This window comes from Acipenser ruthenus, chromosome 53 (genome assembly GCF_902713425.1).
Source record: "Acipenser ruthenus chromosome 53, fAciRut3.2 maternal haplotype, whole genome shotgun sequence".
Lineage (NCBI taxonomy): Eukaryota > Metazoa > Chordata > Actinopteri > Acipenseriformes > Acipenseridae > Acipenser > Acipenser ruthenus.
In genome coordinates this window covers 3,534,062-3,543,176 of record NC_081241.1, presented here as the reverse complement: position 1 = coordinate 3,543,176, position 9,115 = coordinate 3,534,062, and positions in this window count along the sequence as shown.

Sequence of the window (9,115 nt, the reverse complement as noted above, 5' to 3'; positions counted from 1 at the left end):
TCGATAAGTCACCTCGGAGAGCCTCTCCAGAACAACACAGGGGCCCTCCCAGTTACTGGCCAGCTTGGGGCAGAGCCCCTTTCTTCGCCGGGGGCAGTGAACCCAGACCTGCTCCCCAGCTTGAAATCCCCGGCCCTTGCAGTGAGTATCGTATGCCCGTTTCTGACGCTGGCCAGCCGAGGTGAGGTGCTTCCGAGTGTAAGCATGGGCAGTGTCCAATCGGTCCTGTAGCTGCTGGAGGTATTCCGGGCCGGCAGGTTCCGGAGTGTGGAGCTGAGGTGGCCGGCCGAACACAAGGTCCACTGGGGTGCGGAGCTCTCTCCCAAACATAAGAGCCGCTGGCGTGCACCCTGTAGATTCATGCACTGCAGTCTGGTAGGCCATTAGGACCAAGGGCAAGCATTGATCCCAGTCACGCTGGTGCTGGGAGGTCCACATGGTCAGCTGGGTGGCAAGGGTGCGGTTTACCGCTCCACCAATCCATCGCTCTGTGGGTGTAGTGGGGTCATCCTGGTTTTCTTAATACCCAGCCGCCTGCACACCTCACCAAACACCTGCGCTTCAAAGTTACGCCCCTGGTCACTGTGTAGCTCCTCGGGAACCCCAAACCGGCAGAACATGCCTTCCAGCAGTGCCTCCGCGCAGGTAGTTGCGCTCTGATCGGGGACTGCGTACGCCTCGGGCCATTTAGTAAAGTAATCCATGGCCACCAGGACGTACCGGTTGCCCCCCTCCGTCCGTGGAAACGGCCCTAAGATGTCCACACCGACGCGCTCTAATGGTGCCCCCGCCTGGTACTGCTGGAGCGGGGCATGAGAGCGGTCCAAGGGGCCCTTCCGGGCGGTGCACTGGTCACAGCGTCGCACATAAGTCTCCACATCACGTCGGCACCGTCCCCAGTAGAACCGCTCCCGAAGCCGACCCAGGGTCTTGGCAACGCCGAAGTGTCCAGTGGCTGGTCCGCCATGCACGGCTCGCAGGACGATCTCTCGGAGAGCTTGAGGAACCACCGCTTGTAACCGCTTGCGCCCTGTCGCAGGGTCTGTCCAGGCACGGTACAGCACACTTTCCCGGAGGCTCAAACATTCCCATTGCGCCAACAGCGCTTTTACCTCCGGGGAGAGGGCTGACACCGCACGTCTGGCTGGGCGCTGACCCGCCGATAACCAGCGGATCAGCGGTGCCAGCTCAGCGTCCAGACCCTGCTGACGCTGGATCTCCCCCGCTGGCAACTCAAGGGGGGTCTCCACAGCTACAGTGGCAGCACTTACTCGCTCCTCCAAGGACCGCTGTGCCTCTCGCTCCTCCATCCGATGGCAGTGCTTACAGTCCTCAGAGAAGCAGGGGCGACGGGACAGGGCATCTGCATTATTGTGTAGGCGGCCAGCCCGGTGCTGGACGGAGTAGTCATACCCTTGCAGTGTCTCTATCCAGCGAGCCACCTGTCCTTCGGGCTCGCGGAAGTTGAGCAGCCACCGCAGGGAGGCATGATCCGTGCGCAGCTTGAATCTTCGCCCGTAGAGATAGGGACGGAAGTGGTGCACGGCCTGTACTACAGCCAACAGTTCCCGGCGAGTCACACAATAGTTCCGCTCTGTTTTACTAAGAGCTTGGCTGTAGTCCGCAACCACTTGTTCCCCATCCGGGCCTTCCTGGGCTAGAACTGCTCCGATCCCCACATCGCTCGCGTCCGTGTCCAGGATGAACGGTTTTTGGGGATCAGGGAACACCAAGACTGGGGCCTTCACAAGGGCCTCCCGCAATTCCCCAAAGGCAGCTGCGCAGTAGGTGTCCCAGCTGAACCGGCCCCCTTTCTCGGTCAGGCGGTGCAGGGGCCTGGCAATCTGAGCAAAGTCCTTCACAAAGCGGCGGTAATAAGACGCCAGGCCCAGAAAGCTACGCACCTCCGTCACAGTCCTGGGGACCGGCCAGTCCTTTACAGCAGTCACTTTAGCAGGGTCTGTGGCAATGCCGTCTGCCCCGACAACGTGTCCGAGGAAGTGTGTTTCTCTTCTCAGCAGGTTGCACTTCCCAGGGTGGAGTTTCAAGCCAGCTCCACGAATGCGCTCGAACACAGTCCGCAAGTTCTGCAGTGCCGCCGAAAAGGTTGTGGCGTGCACCAGTAAGTCATCCAGGTACACAACACAATGGGTCCGTGGAACTCCGACGAGCACCCGCTCCATCAGGCGCTCGAACGTTGCTGGGGCATTGCACAGTCCAAAGGGCATCACTGAAAACTGCCACAGACCCTGGCCAATGGAGAATGCAGTTTTCTGTCGTGCCTCAGGGGCCAGCTCAACCTGCCAGTATCCGCTGCGCAGGTCGAGGGAGCTGAACCAGCTGGAGCCCGCGATGTAGTCCAGAGCTTCATCGATTCTGGGGAGGGGGTACGAGTCCTTGTGGGTCACTGCATTCAGTTTGCGATAATCCACACTGAACCGCAGTGACCCGTCTTTCTTTTTTACCAGCTGGGCTGGCGCGGCCCAGGGGCTAGCCGACGGTTCAATTACCCCGGCAGCGGCCATTTCCAGAATCATGCCCTCGGCCGCTTCCCGCTTTGCCAAGGGTAGCCGCCATGGCCGCTCCCGGATCGGAGCCGCGTCTCCCGTGTTAATGCTGTGCTGAACTAATCCAGTCCGCCCACAGTCCTCTATGTTTGCAGCAAAAATGTCCAAGTACCCCCTTAATAGTTCCCATAACTGGTCCCGCTGGCCCTGAGATAGACCCTCCTTACTCCTCTGCCACAGCGCTTTCACCGCATCAGTTATCCTGCAGTCCTGTGTTCCACCGGTTGTGGTTGCAGGGGGCGGTGAAAGTTCTGCAGGGGAGGGGGCTGTCGCCGATGTCCTGTCCTCTGCTTCTGGGAGAGGCCGGGTCCTGTCCCCCCGCGTCCGACGAACCTCCCTCGTCTGGCTATGCCGCACGGTGGTTCTGGTGCGGCGTTGCTCCCCTTCCTTCTCCCGACCCGGAATCAGGCGCAGTTGGCTCTGGCCAAGGCACAGGGTTCCCTCAGCCAAGTCGATGGTAGCTCCTACTTTGTTCAGGAGGTCCAGGCCCAGAATGCAGCGATCCTGTATCTCCGCCAGCCAGAATTCGTGTTGGATCGTGCAGTCTCCGAGCTGGATCTCCAGACGCCGTCGTCCCAGCATGGACGTGACCTGGCCGGTGACAGTGCGGAGGCGAACCTTGGTGGGTGTCCAGCCTCCCAGCCATCCGTCATTTCTCTGGGGAGGACCCCGGGCCGCAGGATGGAGATGGTGGAGCCCGTGTCGACCAAGGCCTTGCACTGCACCCCATTTAGTAGGCAGGGTGCATGCAGACTGTTGCCCTGGCCAACACGGCCCACCATTGCCACCGCGTCGTTCTCATTGTCTCTATGGGTGGGGGAAGGAAGGTGAAGGAGCGGCGGGCCCCCGTTTACGCCGCTCCTTTTTCATTTCCCGCCGACGACGTCTCTTGTTCAGACGGTACTGGGTGACGGCGGCGGCGGCATTGTGCATGCAGGTGACCCGGGCTTCCGCAGTTCCAGCAGCGCCTTACAGGCGTGGTCTGCCTGACAGCGGCGGTATCCTCGTCTCCATCGCTATCTTCCTTTCCTCTGACCGCGCAGACTTTGGGGATCCGGACTCGCTCGCCCTCCTCGAGCACGGCCTCAATCCTTAGGGCATGGGTTAAAGCCTGCTCTAGGGAGGTTGGGGCAACGAGCCGAACCTCTTGTCTGAGCGCGGTGGGGTTCAGGCCACGGATGAACGCCTCCATCGCCAGGTCTTCTTGTACAGCCGGAGGTAAACCAGGATACCCCCTCCGTGCCAAGTATTTAGTGTCCGCGGCCAGTATCCCGAGTTTCTCGCCACTGGCTCTCTTGCGCGTGGCGAGGCGATCGCGCAGGCTGACGGCTGACTCCACTTGTCCAAAGCGGCGCTGGAGAGCCGTGGATAGGGTATGGAAGTCACACGGCTCCTCTGGGTCTAAATCGAGCAATGCTTGCATCGCCTTCCCTTCCAGTGCTGCCGCCAGCTGCCCCACCTGTTCTTCTATTCTCCAGTTGTTTGCCAAGGCTGCGAGGCGGAACTTTGCTTGGTAGGCTTCCCAGGGCGCAGTCCTGTCATAGCGGCCTGCCTTGACAGCACTCTTGTTGGCAGGCTGCGCTGGTTCCACCGAGGCAGGGGGCTGGGGCCACCCAGGCTGATAAGGGTTCACGCCACTTTGGTTCCGTTCTCGGCCGTCCTCTTCCCCGCCACCGGCGTGCTCGCAGTCTCTCCTGGAGTAGCCCGCTCGGCTAGCCTCGTCTAGGCTGCTGCTCCCGAGGCATCCCGCCTGGTTGCCGTCTTCGGCGTCTCTCCGGAGGTGGCGCGCTTGGTTGCCAGCTTCTTTCTTGCCGTCTTCGGCGTCTCTCCGGAGGTGGCGCGCTTGGCTGCCAGCTTCTTTCTGCTGCAGCAAGAGTTTGCCGCAGTGGGTCTTCTGAAGCGCGAGTCTTGCTTCTCCGCGTCGCCGCTGGGTGTTCTGCATCCGTCCCGTCAGCTGGGCGATCTGTTGCTCCATCCTCTGGATCTCTTCGTCCATCTTCCAGCTGCGGATTAAGTGTGTGTCATCCATCCCACTTCTAACACCAGTGTAGCGAGCACAGGGATTAATGGAGACACGCACACAATAGCTCTTTTAGGTAATGCAGTTTATGAAGCAGCTAACAGCAAGTCAGCGCCAACCAACCAAACACGCACACACAGCCCTTCCCCACCCCAGAGCACTACTCTGCCTCTCAGGGTGACATTCACATACTTAACAAACAACACCGGAAGGGTAATAACAATTACAGGGAAATGCATAGAACAGTACTGGAACTTTTACAATAACAAACAAATAAACACAACAACAATAATTCCGTTTCTCCCCTACCATAGTTCGTACTCCCAGCATCCTCTGCTGCACATTAACCAAATGTAGGGGACTGGCTCCGGGCACAGCGCCCTATTCGCCGACAGGTGGCAACGGCGAGTCAGTCCAGCCGTGCCCGTTACAATATATATAGTAACTCAACAGTACTTGCACACTTAAGTTAAACCTTCTTTCCATTGCTGTCTTCCACAACGAAATCCTTCTGGTCACGGGCACATTCTTCTGGGTTTTTTGTGTGTAGGCATTTTTGTACATTTCGCCACAATTCTGTTATAAATCCTCTGTGTCTTAACTGTAATACAGCTTTAAATCCCACTAATAAGCCTCCATCCTGATTGTAATCTCGTTTTGAATCTCGCAAGCGGAGTCTCCAATAGAAATGTAGGAACGTGCTGTCACTCAGTAGTTGGAGCGGGTTTAAAGTATTCAGAACTAATCGATGATAGATACAAGTAATTGGTTAAGGGTTAGGGTGGATGGGACCATTACAGGTGAGTTCAATGTTTTTACAACATTACCCTATTGGAAATGTACATGTATTAATTGTGATATAATTGCAATAATAAATGTGGAAAATAAATATGTTTTAATGCATTTTAATGCATTGATGTATTTGAAATAAACCAGAAGAACTGTGCTTAAAACACATATTCACTAACAGTCACAATAAAAATATATTTAAAACATGAAGTATGTTAAAAATGTATTAAACTCATGGTATGTTGAATCAAATTCCTTATGAAAGTATTTGAATTTCATTCAGGAGCTTACCTGTATTTTCATAAACACACTTATTACATTACAGTGCACAAATACTAAATACATTGACACATCCAAACATAAGCACAAAAAATACTTAACAGGTTTTCAATGTTTGATTTGTTTGTTTATTTGTTTTTCACAGATGCATACAATAAGTGCCACACACTAGGATATGCTGCATTGTACGTTTGATTTATTTTAGGCAATTGGCTAATTTCCATTGACAGTTCCCACATTATCATTATTATTATTTATTTTTTAGCAGACACCCCACTTACCCAGGGGAACTTACAGTTGTATACTATATATATATATATATATATATATATATATATATATATATATATCAAGACTCACAGTACGATCTGATATTGGGGCAGTTCAAGAGCAGATAAGTGTTAGATAGGGTTAGATAGGAGTGCAGGTGAAATACAAAATACTGATACTAAATCTCTGCATTTGTAAAATTCAACATACATCTTCCAATGAAAGTTCACAATTAAGAGTTTACACAAAATGTTAAATAACAAAACTAAATTAGAGAAAGTAACTTGCACAATATCATTAAACGAGTATACTTTGGACATTGTTGAACATCTGACGAAATTGTGTTTAAAAAAAAAAAAAAAAGTTTGAGTTTTTAAATGTAAACAATTGTATACACTGTTTATCCAAGTAGTGCAACTTTTCTGGAGTAACTTTGGCCAAACAATAGAACATATCATGCAATTTTGATCTTAAAACCTGCGTTAAGATTTTCAGACTGGAAATCTGTATCATATGTGATTGTGTAAAATCAAAGAGAATGTAAGTGTAAACAAAATTTGAAAAAAAAACCAAATCAACCCCTCCGAGTCCTACACCCTGTATTCTGCAGACCCAAAACAAGCAGCAGCAGGCCTATTCTATATATGGAGTCCCTAGTCACTTTCTAAAGAATTTGGCAGTGCACAAATATACATTGTGTCCTTCATTAACATTATGACACATTTTCTACACAAATCTAATGGTGAAACCGCAATCTCTTGATCTGTATCTTCCACTTCACAAAAAAATTGGCATTTTATGGAATAATGTTGCCATTTCACACTAAATTTCCTAACAATGTGTAATAGCTTTAGGATAACAACAGTATCTGTTCTTTCTGGGAAGTGGACTTGAGCAACAGCAGTAATGAAAGCAAATCAGTCATGAAATTGTACTGCGTAATTTGCTCTCCTACTCTGTCTTGTGTATCCAATTGATGAAAACAGTACATTATGCATTTGAAATCTATGCTATTCTTCTAAAATACAACCTGATAAAGTACAGTTATAAAATGCTTCAAGTACTACCAGATGGGAAATGGGGACAGTGTTATATGAACCAAGGCATTTGATTGTTGGACAGTCTGCCAACACACTCCTAGGAATGAAACACTTTAATAGTTTATGCATCATAAGCTCACACTTCTCACTAGCATTTTTGTTTTTAAATATCTGCATTGGTACACCCCTGGCACCATGACAGTAACTGAGTATGCGATGATTATACGACTCAAAAGGAAAAGTTGACCAAGCCCAAAGAGGTTCCCAATTTCGGACACTTTGACAAATGTGCAGCAAAAGGTGACCATTGAAGGAATTGTGTTCCTTTCCATAAAGGGTCTGAAGCAATTCTAGGAATAAATGTACATTTTTTTGCACTGCATCTAGTTGTATAAGGGAAATTTCTCTTTGACATAGTATATAAATTGAACTAACAAGCAATGACCAATGAAAATAATACTTCCATTCCAAATTTTCACGCAACGAAGGCAGGGAATAAAAAAGTATGACATTTCTCCATTCATTCGCTTTCCAGTATTTCCAGACCTTAAGAGTTCTTGGGTCCCTCGACAGTTCTTCTGGAGGTGTAAAGCTCTGGAGCAGAACATCTATGGCTGGAATCTTACTACCAATATACCAAGACTTCTCGTGATAACAGGAGTCAAACCACAATGATGCCATCTGTTTAACAACACCTAGTAACACTGCATGCATATAATCTGGAACATAGCCATCAACCACAGCAAAACAGGGAATTAGCATCAAAGGAGAGGGACCTTTAATTCCCTTAACTGGCTGATTGCAATGCAAAGCAGCTAATGAACACTGAACAACAGAGTCATGAGTTTGCACTGTAGAAACAGCATCTGGATAGGCACGACAAAACCCCCACCCTTTGGATAAACTTTCCCCAATTTGCTCACACCAGCTACATCCATAATGTCCATTAAACTGGGTCATATTCTGTAAATAGGCCATGCAACAGTGTCACATGTACAAATTACAGCAAAAACTGCTCACCAAAGTATTGCGAGTACAAGGATTTTCCCACATAAAGCCTCATTCCCTAACTTGATAGTTTCATCCACAAATGGTTTTAGGAAAGTATCTATGCATGGCTTAGAATTACTAAACCACAAAGATGCCAAAAAAGTATGTTTCCTACGTAAATCGGGGGATATTTCATTTACATGAAATTGAAGGCCAAATAGAATACGACGAGGATTTAAAAACTGGTACAGAATCAAAATTCCATGTCAGCGAGAAGTCATTCTTGTTAAACTTAAATTTGTTAACCAACTTTTCATAACATAATCCATCATAAACATCACAAATAACATTACTTCAAACAGCATTTTCCCAGTCGATAATGTGTGCAGCTGCATCAGTAAAATGTAAATCCTGAAGTTGTTTTTCAATTGGTAAATACATGAAAAAGCTACCCTCTTCCATATTGTCATGAAGTTGTAAGTCTTCATTACAATCTGGGCAGCTGGTACAAGATGGATTTGTTCCACAATATGCAAGACAGATTTTGCAATAAAAGTAAATTACACAAATTTCTTTATAATTAGTAAAATGCCTTGATAACTGGAAAACACTAGGAGGAAATACACCTGGGAATAGCAAATCAAATAACTTTAATAGATTAGATGTTGCTTCTTTAGTTAAACTATGTTGCAATATGAAAGCATATAATAACATAAGAGATTGCGCCTTAGTCACGTTGCTGCCTTGGAAAAGAGGAACATCTCCATTTTCAAAATGAAAGTAAGGCGGGTCATCAAATCCTTCTTTGCTTTCATCAATATTTAAAACTGGCACACCTTGTCTTTGGCTACAATTAGAATCACTTGATGAGAAGGACGTGTAAGGTGCCGATTCGTCACTTGCATCCATGTTTGTGTTCCACACATCATTCAGAAACACTGACTTATTCCGGATGACCTGCTGATATGCTTCCTCAGAACTATGAGCACAAAGAGAGAAACAGTTAAGTTGTAAGAAAACTATTAGAGAAACTCCAGTGTTTACTTGTAGACCTGTGTTTTAATAACTACTACTGCGACTTCTACTACTACTAAAAATAATATGAAAACAGAACATGGTTTACACAAAATATAAGCAGGAATATATTAAAGAATTGCAAG